At 40.8% G+C, this 15,983-nt stretch overlaps 1 protein-coding gene across 7 annotated transcripts in view; it reads left to right on the plus strand.

The window, feature by feature from the left end:
* The window catches only part of lrfn5a (leucine rich repeat and fibronectin type III domain containing 5a), a 123,763-nt gene that overhangs the window by 19,141 nt on the left and 88,639 nt on the right, over window positions 1-15,983 (plus strand). For 2 of the 7 annotated variants that reach the window (XM_044167014.1, XM_044167016.1), the window contains exon 2: window positions 4,348-4,403. The exons of the other annotated variants lie outside the window; for them this stretch is intronic. The gene's annotated coding sequence lies outside the window, so the exon portion shown is untranslated. The remainder of the gene's footprint in view (window positions 1-4,347; window positions 4,404-15,983) is intronic. 7 annotated transcript variants of the gene reach the window in all.

Genomic DNA, 15,983 nt, shown 5'->3' on the forward strand with positions numbered 1-15,983 from the left:
CTCAAACTCTTTCGATATTGATCTGGCTTCTGTAGGCATCGCTATCATTAATCTACCTTGTTTATATGGTAGTAATCTTCTTTAATCTGATCGTTCTTATCAGCCAACCTTGTACTTTAGCAACCTGGGAAAGATTTTGGCAACATAACACTGCCAGCAATCCTCAAGGACCAGCTATAATCTTGCAGTAAGCCATTGCTGAGTACCGACACCAGCATGGATTACGTTCAGAACTATTTATTTACCCTGATTTCTTTCCTCTCCTGGCATAGCAACATGTGAGTGTTTGTAGAGTAAACTTGTCTTTTTAGTGGCACATTCTGTTGGTGTCAGTATCATTTTCTGGCTTGGTGATAGAGTGGGTCGTCCACCAATCAGAAGGTTGGCGGTTTGATCCCGGCTTTCCGAAGCCCACATGTCGAAGTGTCCTTGGGCAAGACACTGAACCCCAAATTGCTCCCGATGGCTGTGCCTTCGGTGTGTGAATGATTAGTTGGTTTCTTTGGACTTTCTTTAGCATCTGCCGTCAGGTGAATGTGATATTTAGTGTCGCTGTAGTAGCGCTTTGAGTGGTCGGAAGACTAGAAACCATAATCTCTCTCCTGTCTCTACTCTGTCTTTCTGATATGCGAGACATGTTGTCTTTGCCTTTAGAAAGAAAGACATCACAGTGTGTGTTTGCTTATTTCTTCATGAGTGTGTTTGTGCATGCGTGTGTGTGTGTGTGTGTGTATGTGAGATCATTATGTCCTGATCTGAAGCCATCTGGGTTGGCTGGCTCATTTGCATATCTGGTGTTAACCATTATAAATATTCATGACCAGGGTCTAAACTGGTATGAATATTCATTTTGCCTCTGGGCCGTAGATGGGTGGAGTGGCTGTGATTCCAATCAGCAGAACAGAAATTAACTCAGCCTTTTGTGTGGTGGACGAGAACACTTGCAGTGGGCCCCTTGGTATGCTTGGCGAGCTCCATATGTACGTTGATTATTACGTTTGCCGTAGTCATATGGCGGCCATATTTGATGGACATCATACTTGGGAAACGGTGCCCGCAAGACAGAGAGACAGATGGAAGCAGAAACAAACTCAACTTGTCCTGGGACAAAAACCATTAAAAGAAATCACTCGCTGAAATGAGGGAGAAGCTGCAGGGCAAACTATCCACCAAAGTCCAATTCAGAAGCTGCAGCAGCAGGATTAAAAGACCCAATGATGGCGTTGAGTCAGCTAACGTGTGACACTGTCAAACCAACTAGGCCGAATTCTTAATTTCTTTGTTAACACCCTTAATTGCTTGTTTAACTGTTTACTGTTAGAACTGCCACTGCGGCTGCTGTAGAAATGATCCAAATTGATCTGGTTGGTTAAGAAATGCATTTAACATTAGCACAGGGACATTCACAATTGCTGTTATGTTTCATTTCTCTTTGTGTGGCCTGTGATTTGGACCAGCTCTGCCTATCCCGACAATACCAAAGGCAAATTTGGGTCTATATTTAATTTTGTTTGATTTCCATCCAATGTGCCTGACGTGTCTTCTGGCTTTGATGTGTTGACTCTGTTCTCTCATGACTTTGTAGGAAATGACAAACACAATGATTATGATGATAAATGTGTGTGAAAAATATAGCAACAAGCAATGTGGGCTGGTTAGATATCACTCAGACACGTGTATCATTAATTAGCAATGCAAAAAAAGTATGTGGCTTTTGCAATCACCCCTCGAAATATCACTTTGAAGTCTGAACCTGGGCCCTCATGTGTTGTAACTCCAGGAGGCCCCGTTCTCCCATAGGACCACGGCTTCCGCAATTCAAGATAATACAAAGCGCAAGCAATCCTGTGTGAATTATTTAAAAGTTTAATAAAAAACAAATTTCATCAAAGGGAAGGAATCCTGGGTGGAGCTGAGGTGGGACAAGGTAAGAGCAACCACGACAGCTGACTCTGATAGGCTGACACACCTGTCAATCAAGCAGCCACTCTCCAGTACTTAAAGTTACAATCCTGAGAACACTCTGTTGATGTTTTGACTATATAGGTGTGTGTGTGTGTGTGATAGAGAGAGAGAGAGAGAGAGACATGAGTATTCAGGATAGAGGGTTTAGGAAGTGCCATACTATTATGATCTGTTATCTTCAATAATACACACTCATACACACACAGCAATGTTTTCAAGCATTGCGGTGAATGCTGATCAGATACTCTCACTGAGAAATGTCTTACAGAATGCAAAATACTAAAATTCACACTTTTATGTCCTTTCACACTTCCACTTTTTTGAATTCCACACAATATGTGCCCATATGTGCAAGCGCACTCACTAAGACACGTAAACAAAAGACACACACACACACATTTACTACCGTGCAAAATTCACTCTCTTGATTTTTCTCTCTTGTCTGACAGAGCTGTCGAAACGCAAAGAACAAAAAATTTGATGCAGGAGCAAGAGGTTGTTTTCGGAAACATTGCGTGACTGTGGCGGTTGCCTTGTGTCTCCGTTTGTGTGTGTGTGTGTGTCAGTGTGCACATTTGTGTGTGAAAGTAGAGGGATCTGGAATGAGTTTAACTTCATTCAACCACACAAATGCTGCACACAAACACACAGACACGCACACTATCCCAAGTGCTTTAAAAGAAAACACTAGGGGGGAGAACAAAGAGCCTCCTTGAAGAATAGACATGAATTATTCACTCCATCAGATAAGAAGATGGAGAGGCAATGAGAGAGAGACATAGAGTGGGAAATGGAGAGAGAGAGATGGAGATGGAGTGTGGGTGATACAAAGAAAGAGACAGACAGATTGACAAGGACAGTAGTGTATTATATTGTATTAGCAGTAACGATGACAGAGACATCGAGATGGTCCTCGAGAGATTTTAGATGAAAGAACACAGCTTGCTACCATCTACCAATCCATGTCTAAAAATCCAAAGGGTGCAAAATGATCAAATAGACTAAAATAAATAAAACAACTCCTTCACCGTCAAAATACATGGCATTACTTATCTGCAGAAAGCCAGATGCTTTGGAAATCAGGGTCTTTTTCTGACTTGACAGCCTGCAGCAGCTTAGCTGCAGCATCTGTGCTGCTTTCCACCCAGATACGCTTTATCAGATCCAAGCATGGTACGTCTTTCGCATTCTACAACTAATGCAGTGATGCTGTCGTACTTCAGTAACAGCAGACAATCCAGATGCTTTATCCAGTATGAGGAAACTAGTAACTAGTAATTTCAGGTGCTTCATCAGCTGTGAACAATTTTGGTGCTCTGTATTGTAGTGCTGCAGTGTTTCTGTAGTGGGATCGACTTGGCACTGCAGCACATTCAGTAGCAGAAAGTAACTAAGTACATTCATTGAAGTACTAATGTGTTTTTGCTACTTTTACTTAAGTAAACGATCTGAATACCTCTTCCACCACTGGTACATTCAAAGTGGCTTTTTCTTTCTTGACTTTGGCTTGATTGCTTTTGAACTGATAGCTTTGCAACCACAGCTGTACCTCACATAACTGATGCTCAGTGTCTGACTAACACATTACAGTAATGTGATTGTTTTTTTCAGTAATGCGTAGTGTAAGGGAACACTGACACACAACATTACTGACTGCTTGTTAACCCACAAGTTATCTATTTCTACACATGTAAGAGGTGACATGCAGGTGTGGAGGCTTTGGAGTTTTTTTAAAGGCACTTTCGATGGAGCTGGGCTGATTAACTAAAATAATATAACAAATTATGTAACCAATCACTTTTGGTGTTGAGTAAATAGTATAGTAGCTTTCTCAATAAGCAATATGTAATGAGGAATTGATTATATTGGCGCTGATCTGTAAAGTGTCCCTTTTTGGAGACGGTTTTCGAGGGTGTAGTATCTTTGCAACTATAGCCGTACGATGCTGTAAACACTTCCCTTTTTGGAGCGAGACTGAAGGTGTATTATCTCTAATTACTGTTCATGTTGCACCTTTATTCAAGTTAACATGGGGTGTTTTACCGAGGCTACTGTGGTAACGGGGTAGACAGAGAAAAACGACTGAGATAAAAGAGACTGAAGGAAAAACTTTGCAATAGTGTCCTTTATTCAGTTGCAGAGATAAGAATGAGACAGTAACAGGCTGAAAAAGGAAGGGAAACAAAATACTGGAGTGACTACAGAGCCAGATTGAATTTCATCATTTATTCAATAGTCCAGGAGAATGACAGAGAAAGGCAGGGAGGTAGAGTGAGAGTGAGAGAGGGAGTGAAAGGACCTGAGAGGCTTTAAAAGACACTGTAAGAAGTTTATTATCAGGTTTCCTAATCTTCTTTCTCCATTTCATCCCTCAACCATCAGCTCCACAGCTGCCAGCCAGCTGCTTGGGAAGGCGGGCCCTACAGTACTACAATGAGGTAATTTGCATTCACTTATGCCATTTCTCTCCCGAATTACATTAAACCAAATTCTTGCTGGGGGGACACAAACCAACACCACACCACCAACTCACAAAGTAAGTGTGGCATCGAGTAACAGAAAGAGGTTTATATTTATTGGGAGTAGGCGTTTGCAGTCATTGATGGATTGGGAAATTTCACATGAGGAGTGATCAGAGCCATAAAGGAGAGAAACCCAGAGAGGTTACTTTCCACATTAGCTTTTTAATTATTTTGTTCATTCATAATCAAATTAAGTTAACCCACTCAGAGTCACATTTCACTTCTGCGTGTCACACTTAATCACCATGTGAGAATTAAGAAAAATGACATTTATTTTAGAAATCATGTCTTATCATTAACTAGAAAAAGCTACATCTTCAGAAGAACATTTACTTGTGCTCGCTGATGAAACGTTGCAGTTGAAATATTTGAAAGAGATGAAATACTGAAACAGTTGAAGTTGTAATTAAAGTGGAAGTGGAAATACAATTCTTGAAAGAAGTTGAAATGGCCGTTAAAATGGAAGTGCTGAAAGAAGTTGAAGTTTCAGTTGAAGGGAAAGAACTGAAAAGACACAAAACCAGCAGAGCTTTTTGGAGCTTGAGCAGAGCACTGCGCCTCTGGTGCCGAAGGTGGCGGACGCTGCTCAGAGCTTCCTCCTGGAGGAACCGGAAATTGAAAACAAGACTGAAGCTGCCAGTGCTGAGATTGGCGAACTGCTGTCTAACTCTGCAGCTCCCTGCCTCTCTCAGTTTTGTTTCTGTAACTCTTCTGCTCAGGGTCTGCACCCCATAGCTTCCCAGTTCATGGTCGAGGCCATCTACAAAAGATTTGATGGCCGCTCCAAGTCCTTCCACCAGATGGACTATGACGGAAGCTCTTTCTCTGCCAGAGAGGGCGTCATCTCAGCTGTTCAGAATATGTACCATGGATTGCAGACTGACTCAGCACCTCATGGAGAAGAGGGAGGCTTCTTCACGGGTCTCTTTGGATGAGCTGACAGCCACAATGTCAGCGGTCACGTCTGCGGTCAGAGTGGAGTCCGACGCGGCTGTCTACTTGGACGATGAGCCGCAAGAACTGCGGCAGGAGGGATCTCTGGTTCAGGACTGCTCGAAGATAGTGCATGCCTTCTTCCATGGTGTCTGGAGGATGCTGACATGCTGCTTTTGTAGCGCCACTGAATACTAAATCACAGCCATTTCACCTAACACTCAACAACAACAACAACAACTTTCTGCATTGTGATTTCTTTGTATAGGCTAGACAGTAATGATTATGGACATATAATATTTAAATTTCATGGTCATTATGAGCTTATTGTACTCTGCTGTATTCTCACTGCACAAAATGAAATTAGGGAGCAACAGAACTGAAATCTTATTAAAGTACTTAAATAACTGACTCTATATGTTAGTGCAACATGCGTGCGATGGGACTGAACACATGTTTTTTTTTTCCCATCCCAAAGCTAGTATAGCTGTAATCCATTTTTTCTTTTTCTTTTTGTACTTGTGTCTGCTTGGTAATTTTGTGGCTACAAAATGAACCTAATTGTGGTGAGATGGCTGGAGTGGTGCAGCTATGATTATGTTTCAGACCACAACTGACAGCCAATTAATTTCTTGATTAATCAGTCAGCTGTTTGAAAAGAGTGAAAAATCACAGTCCACTAAAGCCCAAGGACATGTCATTACATTGGTTGTTTTGTCTGAACAATAATTCAAGCCCAAAGAACGTCAGTTGAGAGTCACAATCAATGAATCGACCACTTCAGCTCTAATTATGTTTAAATCAGGTGGCACAGTGCAATTTTGACACTCAGGTGGACGTAATATTCACCTGCATTTTCAGCTCAGACTACCCGTTATTGCAAGCACAAGTAACATGTTGAAAACACGTGTTAAAAACACTAGTGTCATAATTGTTATACTGCTATAAGCAAAAACAATACAGGCTTTATGTTAGGTTATGGCTTACACTGTTGTTCACTTCTAATATGCTGAATATTCTTATTGGATTTTATAAAATAATTTAACAACACTGCACACGTTTAATTATTAGATTCAATTTCTGTTTTAGTGTCTAATAATCTCAAGCTGTTTTAGTCATGTATATGACATGCTAAATTTTAAAGACCTTGAACAATATGTATCAGCGACTATAAGAGTAAAGGTTGAAACTTAGTATATGGCTGGGCCGCGTATGGTCAATTTGCTCCTGAGGACATAATTGAGGACTGTCCACGCTCGCTGTAAAGCTGTGTTTATGTGTAGGCTCGCAAGTCATCGCGGCGTGTGGTCATGCGTGTGCAGGGCTTTTCATTTCAAGATGGACAAGTTCAAAGGTTTTTTTTATGTTTGTTTGCGGCCCAGCCAAAAATATTGGAATCCTAAACCCTGTATTGACTGAAGTGAACAGTTGCTTCATGATCTATATGTCTGATGTTATTTTTCAAGTTGCTAATTGGATAAGATGGTGATTATGGTTATTCGCCCCAACATGTGGCCATTTGTTTCAGTTGGAACCAAGGGTGACACAGAAAAGGTCCTGACTGAATAATGTGACTACGTTTCTAATTTGTCTCCAAAGCTGCGGGGAAGCCAGCTACTTGTTATCTGTTAGCAGCTGTTCCATTCAGAATGACAAGAACCCAACACAGCACAGCCTCACACACCTGGTCACCTATACACACACACACAAACACACACACACACACACACACACACACACACACAAACACACACATACACACACTGGGCCAGGCTGCCAGATGCTGTCCAGACAAGGTAATTGAGAGGAGGAAAGTATGGACAAAAGGAGAGAGAACAACAAGGGAAAAAAGAGACAAAAAAAGTGTGAAAGAGAGAAAATGGTGCTTGTTAAGTCACAGGGGAGAGGAGGAGGGACGTGTGAATGTGAAGAGGAGAGGAAACAGGAAACAAGTCATATTGGAAAAGTGTGAAAGGAGGAGTGATGGAGGAGAGGAAGTGGAGGCATAATCACAGGTCGGACGGATGGAGAGATAGAGTTAGGAGGAAGAGCAGCACAGGAGAGGTTGAATTAGAAACTGTAACAGTGTGCATCATACCACATCACTCAGGAAGAGGGGGAGAGGACAAATAGGGACATAGAGTGTGAAGGGAGGAGAGGAGGACTGCTACGCTGAGAGGCAAGAAGTAAGAAAAATAGATAGGGAGGGGTTGTAGGAGAGAGAAAGCACAAAATGTCTATTGGCAGAATACTGCAAGATCCATTTGTTAAATGTACATTTACCAGCAATAATAAAAAAAAAAGATGATATTCACTTAGTAGTTTGACATTTTGGGAAACACGCTTATTCGCTTTCTTACCAAGAGTTTGATGAGAAGATTGATACCACTGTTACGTCTCTACACTCCGTTTTAGCTAGCAACCAGGCTAAACCAGGCAGTTTAGCCTGATAATCATATTAAACTGCCCTTTTGTTTTTGGTTCATTCATTCAGCCTGACATTGTGTTCATGTTAGCTGATGTCTTGTTGGCAAGGTGGGTTATTTTGTTTTGTTTTGCCCCTAACCACTCACAACAACTTGTACAGTTGCGCCTATGTCATCCACACTTGTCGCTAATTTTCTTTCACTATTTTTCATGAATGTATCCAGGTAGCTAACTAGTTATGTACAGTGATGTCGATAGGTTTTCAGTGTAGTGAGTCCCCTGGACCCACAGGAAAACTGAGCGGGTCCCCAATAACATGTGTGTTTTTTGACAAATTGTAGTGTTAAACTCGTGTTTAGAGATGGGTATCGTTAGGATTTTATCCACACTGCTACTCTTATCTATACTCTTATTTTTCATTACTAAATAATTCCTTTTTAAAAAACATTTTCTTTAAAAAAAGAATAAATTCAGAAAATGATTAGAATTGAATATTTTAAATATAACAAAATGTTGTTTCTAGAGCAGCAACAGCAAAGTCACTATACAAACTCAATAATATCTCACTGGAAACAAATCTAAAATGTCAATACAATTTTTGATTTTAATGCGTCAGAGATGCAGGACGCGTATCTACTGTATGTAGGAAAATGCTGTCCTCATCCTTAATACCATTTACTAAACTCTGATTGGTCAACTATTTTGCCAAGAAACAGCTGTCAATGAGCACAACAACGACGATGACTTATTTGAATTGCTGAACAAATCTTAGATGTGAGTGGTGATTCTGTAGTCTGGAACCAAACTAGAGGCATTTAGTGTAGCTTAGCCTAAATACTTCAACAAAACCCTTGGTAGCAACTATGCCTGGACTCTAGTCACCAAGATATTGTTACAGTATGCAACAACCTGTAAAACCACTTCTATTTTTTTACATTTCTGTTTGTTGGATTAAAAGAAAAAGAGTAAACATGGTAATTAGTAAGCTTTGGAGGTACTGGTATGCGCATTTTTGAACTTTAGAGAGCTTGGCTAGCTGTCTCTCACTGCTTCCAGGATATAGGCTAAGCTAAGCTAATCACCGCTTGGCTCTAGTTACGTTACAGACATGAGATTGATATTGATCATCTCATCTAACTCTTGGCAAGAAAGCGAATAAGTGCATTCCCCAAAATGTTGCACAATTCCTTTAACTAGTTAAAGTTAAAGGAAGAACAAAGCCAGGAAAACACCAATATGGGTTTTCTACCTTGACAGTGGAATCTGTGCAAAACTGAACACTCCACTCCCTTGTACCTCCTTATTGGACAAACTGCTCTTTTTTTGGCACTTTGTGGTTGAACTGGCCATTCATTCTGAATGAGCTGAAATCAAACAATCATTTAATTTGGTCTGGTTGTTTCTGATTTCTTGTTTCAAACATCAGAATTTACTGCTTCTTTATTACCCTGGCATGACGACTGAAGCTTTGTTTTGCTGGTTGATCTCAGTAATTGTCAGAACTTTTATTTTAAAAAATGTTGGCCCCTAGAAACATGCTGTTTGATTGCTTAATTTGTCTTGTCCAAACCCTTATTTCTTCTCCCTCATCCTATTCCCCATTTCTCTGTCTTAATCCATTTCCTCACTCTTGTTATCTTCTCCCTCAACCCTCAACTCGCTCTGTGAAAATCTCTCTCATTTTCTCTCTCTCATCTGCTTTACTCTTGGATCGTCAATACTCAACACTACAATGTCATATTTGTCTCAGTTCCAAAGACATTAAGCGCACACACACATACACAGTTTAAATGCTGTTTGTACAGCTTAATTCAGTTCACAGTGGGCAAGCTGGGAGCAGCTTCACAGCCAATTCTCCAAATACCCCTACTCGTGTGTGCATGCATGTGTGTATGACTGTTTGCTGGAATACGGCAGTGGGTTAACTTTGCCAGCAAGCCTCTTCATCTGGGTTATAATGACACCAATAGAGAGAAAGATAGTGAGTGAGTGATGCCAATGGAATGCCTGAGGCCTGGCTGTGAAGTAGCTCAACAGACACACACACACACACAAACATACATGAGTGCAAAAACATGTAAACACACTCACACACAATGCAATTTGTTACCTCCCTTGTTAGAATTGTTAATTTCATTGTGATTTTTTTTTGGGGGGGGGGGGGGGTGTCTGATAGAAAACAACAAATTGTCTTCCTAAAATTCCCATGGTTCAATCTGAATGAATTCCCCATTGAGTGCATGCACACACACACACACACACACACACGCATTTGATAGGTCTCAGTCTTGGCAGGGAGCCCTGCCTCTGTGTTCCCTGACAAACCAGGGGCATAATGGATCCCACATAACATCAGCACACACAGACACAAATACACAAACACAGGGGAAAACACACAAGTGGTGGAGGCATAATTGAGATGTTTCAGCATGAGACAGGAATCAGCACACGGTGGCACACATACAAATCCAGACAAACAAACAAATCACACACACACAAGACACACCCAGACACAAAAACAAGCTATACTAGCTCAACATTAGTCTCCTCAATGTAGAGATGGGAGCTTAATTTAGAGAGGCTTTTAGTGATTATAGCCGTCGGAATGTCCAGTGGATTTTATGGATGTTCACTATTTCTCAACATGTATTAAACAAATGCAAATACTCTTACATTTAGAAAATGTCTAGCACTTTTCTGACATTGAACATTGAAAAACATTGTATGTTTTTTTTTGAGTTTTCTATTTAGCAAATGTCCTTTTCCATCCCTGCTTCCTAGTAAAATTAAAATATTAAATTGGCACATGAAGATCAGTTTATTGTCACGAGAAGTAATTCTTAGCCTGTGAAAACAGTTGTTTAATATCTTCTGCAACTTGCAACTCTGGAGGAGCTTTGTCAAGTCTGAAAATACAACCCTGATGATGTCATCATCTTTGTTAATATCTTTCCTTAGGCGTGTGGACTACATGCAATAAACGTCTATAATGTATAACGGAACGTCTGCGTTGCAAACTGGAGGTGTGGAGTTTGAAAGATGTGAGTATTAACCAGTCAGGGAGGGTGTAATGAATGATATTTTTAGTTGCATTATGGGAATTGTATGATCTATCATTTTGGAACTTAACCCATACACAGCACTAAAAAACTAAAACCCCTGATTACACTCAATGTCGTTTCTTTTTTTACGCCGTTGCCAATGTTTTTAACATTCTTGATTTCTACAATATCTGTGCATGGCAGCTATGGTATTGTTGTCATGCTAAATAAACACTTGGTTAAGGTAAGGAAAAGGTCGCGGTTACTGTTAATAAAAAGGTGTTTTTACATGCAGTTTTGTGACAGTAGGCGAGTTCTGGTCTCCTGCATGAACGTCGGACATGATACACACCATCATCATCACCTCGACCTCCAGACGCTTACTTTCTGCCTTGCTACATAATAGCGGCATTGGATGTAAATCGTGAGGTACAGATTTCTGAGCGATTTTGCATGTTGTAAGAGGTTAATTTCATTCTGTATGTGACTCAAAATGCACATTCACTACCTGATCACCACATTATACTATCATCAATAGAGGCCAGATTTCACACAAGTTGCTAGTTGCCTATAAACGCCAAGCTGGACCGTGTATCGGCTAAATTATAACATGTTTTTTCCAGCCTTTACTTCTCACAGGACTGCAACTCTAGCTGTCAGTTTATTTGTCATTTGTCCAGGGAAGGTGTTTGCTGAGTGTAGTGTTCTTTTCCAGTAAAGTCGTGCCTCACATTGATTCGCAGTTACACACATTCACCTCGCAGATTTCCACTGTCAGCTGCTGAGAGCTTCCCAGTTCAACCAGACTTTTACACTAATCTGCAAATTGAGCAGCATCACAGCACTTAGTGAAAATATCTTGCTCTGGAGCTTCTTAACAGTAGATTTTGCTACCAATTAACACTTTTGTAACCTGCAGACTGAGGATTCCAAAGTGTATTTTATTCTCAAGTACACACACATTAGATCCATAAAGTTATTGGTAAAACTAGGTATTAAAATGTAGAACTGGTATAAAAATGATTAGAGTAAAATATATCCCTGTTCATCCTCTAAAAGGTACAAAGTTCTGTAAATGAAACACTAGTGAAAGTAAACTCTTCATTTTACTACTTACTTAAAAGACCCCTGGGTGGCCCCAGACCCTTATTTTGAGTCGTAGTGATTTAGGTCACCACTCCCCACAGATAAGGATGGGATAAATGGAGAGAAAGGAGAGCAATAACACGGTGTGGGTGTAAAGTTGACAGGTGTTAGACTTACAGGGTCATTACCACCATAATCACCCAGTAATGACACACTGGGAGAGATGGGAACAAAACAGTCCCCACTCTCTTTTTCTCAGTGTGTCTCTTCCTCTCTTCACCTCTCCATTTGACCTCGCAGAAATCAATCAGTATGCAGCAGATTCCCCACTGATTGCAAACTGTGTGTGAAATAAGATTAGTAGAAAACACTGTTTGGCAGTTGCGACTTTGAGCTGTGTGTGAGCGACTGTTTGAAAGCGCGTGCTCAAGTCCACGCGTGATGAGCCAAGAGGAAACTGGTTGTGACATGTGGAATGCGTGGTGGGCAGCAGCGTGACAGTATGTTGTAGGGAAGCAGAGCGAACACACACACAAGCGCCCTGAACAACCTGTCACTGTTGCATTAGAGGCTTTTAGCACTTCTTAGCAAAGCAGTCTTCCTTGAGACTGTGAAAAGACACGTCACACAAAAACAAAAACACACACAAACCTGCATACACACACACACACTCTCTCTCTCTCTCTCTCTCTCTCTCTCTCTGGGAATAGAAGTGGATTTGCAGTTGGAAAACATGTTTATGCTTAGGTCAAAACGGTTTATGGTTTGAGGACCTGGACTGCATTTGGACACTGCCTGCTGCGGCCGAAAACGACGCTATGGGAACAGAGAGAGTGAACCAAAACAGTTCTAAAGTTGCGGGCCGGACAGATAAAAAATGAGCTGAAGCTCACTATAAAGCTGAGGAAGCTGAGTGGAGCTGCAGATTCAGGTAATAATTCTCTGTAGGTTCATCACTACGAGTGGCCCCCTTTCACATTGTCACATCATTTTCACATTGTCATTGATACATTGTTATTATAAACATTTTTAGTATATCCGCTTTTTAGACATTAGCTGCAGCTCCAATATAATGGTGGAAAGTGGGAATAGCTGGTCGTCAGCTATCTTAAGGAGAACCTGAAATTGTAGTGTGCTACCATGGTTTACCAGCTTTTTTTTGGTGTTTGCTTAAGTAACACTGGGGGCTGATAAGCAAAAGTGTATTGGGTATCTTCCATTTACATGTTTTTATTAGTGACAGCTAATTGGATCTTGGTGCTATTTTATGTTTTGATCATCTTTTTGTTCGCTGTCATATAATAGAGAGGGGAAGTGTTTTGTTTTTTTTGCAAAAACATTTTGCAAGTGAAACATGGTGTGGCTAAAACAAGGCTGCTCACATTTTCTCTTAAACACAGTGATTCTTTTTAAATTCTGCACAATGATCTGTTTTGGTCTATGCAAATACAATCCATCCATCTAGGATGCTATAATAGAAATATAGAAAGACTGTTTCATGTGCCATTTTAAATACAGTTAGTTAAGAATGTGCAGACTGACTGAAAGGTAGACTGGGCTCTATTTATTGTGTGGTTCTGAGAAAAGTAGATTATTTATGAGGTGTAAATTGTGCATGCTTGTGTGTGTTTGTACGAGCTTATTTTTGTTTGTTTATACATAATTACTGAAGTAATTGTCAAGTGATTAGTATGTAATTATGCTGCAAGATGTTCACACCACATAGCTTGAACTGTGATTTTGTGTTGTTGGATCTACTGGGTTTGATGGTGCAGTTAGACTGGGAATGTGTGTGTGTGTGTGGACATGTATTACCCATGTTGTGTTGACATAAACACTAACACTGAAGGGACTCGCCTTCCTTTTGGGGACAAAAGGCAAGTCCCCATAACGTAAATCATAACATTTCAGGGTGAAGACTTGAAGGTTAGGGTTAGGGTAAGTCTCCAGAAAAAATGAATGTAAGTCAATGTAATGTCCTCAGAAGTGATTGAAACATGGCTGTGTGTGTGTGTGTGTGTGTGTGTGCAGCCATGAGAGCCTGCTCAAAATAGCAATTAGTTGTACAGCATAATGTGCATGAACTGAACACTCTATTAGAAGTAGTTCACTTCATTTATTATTCCCATAAAATGTACTGCAGGTGCAAGTGCACTGTGGAGTTGTGTGTGTGTGTGTGTGTGTGTGTGTGTGTGTGTGTGTGTGCGTGTGTGTGTGCAGTATATTGGTGTTTGTGTGTTTATTTTTAACCTGTGTATGTGTGCTTTTCTTTGTGAGTGCATGTTTTTTTTTTGTAGCTCTCATATATCTTCTACATCTATATATCTTATATATCTTTGGGCTGACATTGCTCAACATACTGCTCTGATTAATCACCTACACACACAGACACCCATACAAAGAAAAAAAAATAGCTACACACACACACACACACAGGCACATACAATGTAATTCAAGGTTATGGTCCAGTTGTCTTTACCTCTGAGTACATCAGAAGGTGACATTGTTTTGGCAGAGCAGGGGAGTGTTTGCAGCTTGGGAATTGTGTGTGTGTTTGTGTGTCTATGAGTGTGTATGCTTACTGTTCAGCTTGTGGGCAAAAAAATCCTCGCCAGGCATTACAAGATATAGAAAAGCATAGAGAGTATAAGCTAACTGTCAACTTAAATAAATAGGCTTCTGGTTGCATTTTGCATATGTTGAGTGTGAATGCATAATAAGAAATAGGCAGAGGGGTCAGCAAATTAAGTGAGAGTGGCTGTTATATATTACAAAAAGGACTCGTATTGAATATTTAGAACAAGACAAAGAACAAGAAAAGGATGAAGTTTTTTTTGTGACAAGAATCCTATAGTGCTTTAGAGAGAAAAACAGGGACAAGATGACCCTTTTTTAAAAGAAAGCATTCTGTAACTTGTGTATGATTTTTGCTGCTTAGTAAAGACAGGAAGGCAGCTTCCATTGCAGCTACTTTGAGAAATCACAGTAAAGTGGAGAAGGCAACAATAACAGGACACCAAAATGGGATTTCAAAATCCTAATGATCAAAAAACCCGCTGCTCTGAAGGGCGCAGTGGCTTAAACCTTTGAATGTTACTGCGAGATAACCCTGCTGAGAATGCGTCCATATTTTACATTTTCATCTCTGAATGCAAGGTTCACCAGAGGAGCGTTTGACTGTCAGACCGAAAACGCAGTCACACATCAGGAAAGAGAGAATTTCAATACATTTTTCATCATTCGACTCAGTATCACTGGCCTCTCAGTGAGCATCTTGTATCAATCTTGTGTCCGGATGTGACTACAGGATTACATGCTAATACTTTCAAAAACCTTTTAAGGGCCAGTAGCAATTACTTATTGCAATATAAGAAACTGTCAACTGACTTTAAGTCTTATCTTATTGATGGTTTTAATAGTGTTCAATTACTTTTGGAGCTTTGAATAAACATTAAAGCTGCTATAATCAATATTTTCATTTTCATTTTAGCATGGATGAAATAACTCTGTCCATATAAATTATGAACAGAACCGGTGACAAAGGGCAGCCCTGGCGAGTCCAACATGCACCGAACAGGTCTGACTTACTGCCGGCAATGCGAACACAGCTCCTGCTCCGGTTATACAGGGACCGGACAGCCCTTAGCAAAGGGCCCCGGACCCCATACTCCCAGAGCACTCCCCACAAAGCGCCCGGGGCACACGGTCGAATGCCTTCTCCAGATCCACAAAGCACATGTGGACTGGTTGGGCAAACTCCCATGAACCCTCGAGCACCCGATGGAGAGTATAGAGCTGGTCCAGTGTTCCACGACCGGGACGAAAACCACTCTGCTCCTCCTGAATCCGAGGTTCGACTATCGGACGAATTCTCCTCTCCAGTACCCTGGAGTAGACCTTACCGGGAGGCTGAGAAGTGTGATCCTCTGTGATTGGAACACACCCTCCGGTCCCCCTTCTTATACAGAGGGACCACCACCCCGGTCTGCCAGTCCAGAGGCACTGTCCC

This window comes from Siniperca chuatsi, linkage group LG15, assembly GCF_020085105.1.
Source record: "Siniperca chuatsi isolate FFG_IHB_CAS linkage group LG15, ASM2008510v1, whole genome shotgun sequence".
NCBI lineage: Eukaryota > Metazoa > Chordata > Actinopteri > Centrarchiformes > Sinipercidae > Siniperca > Siniperca chuatsi.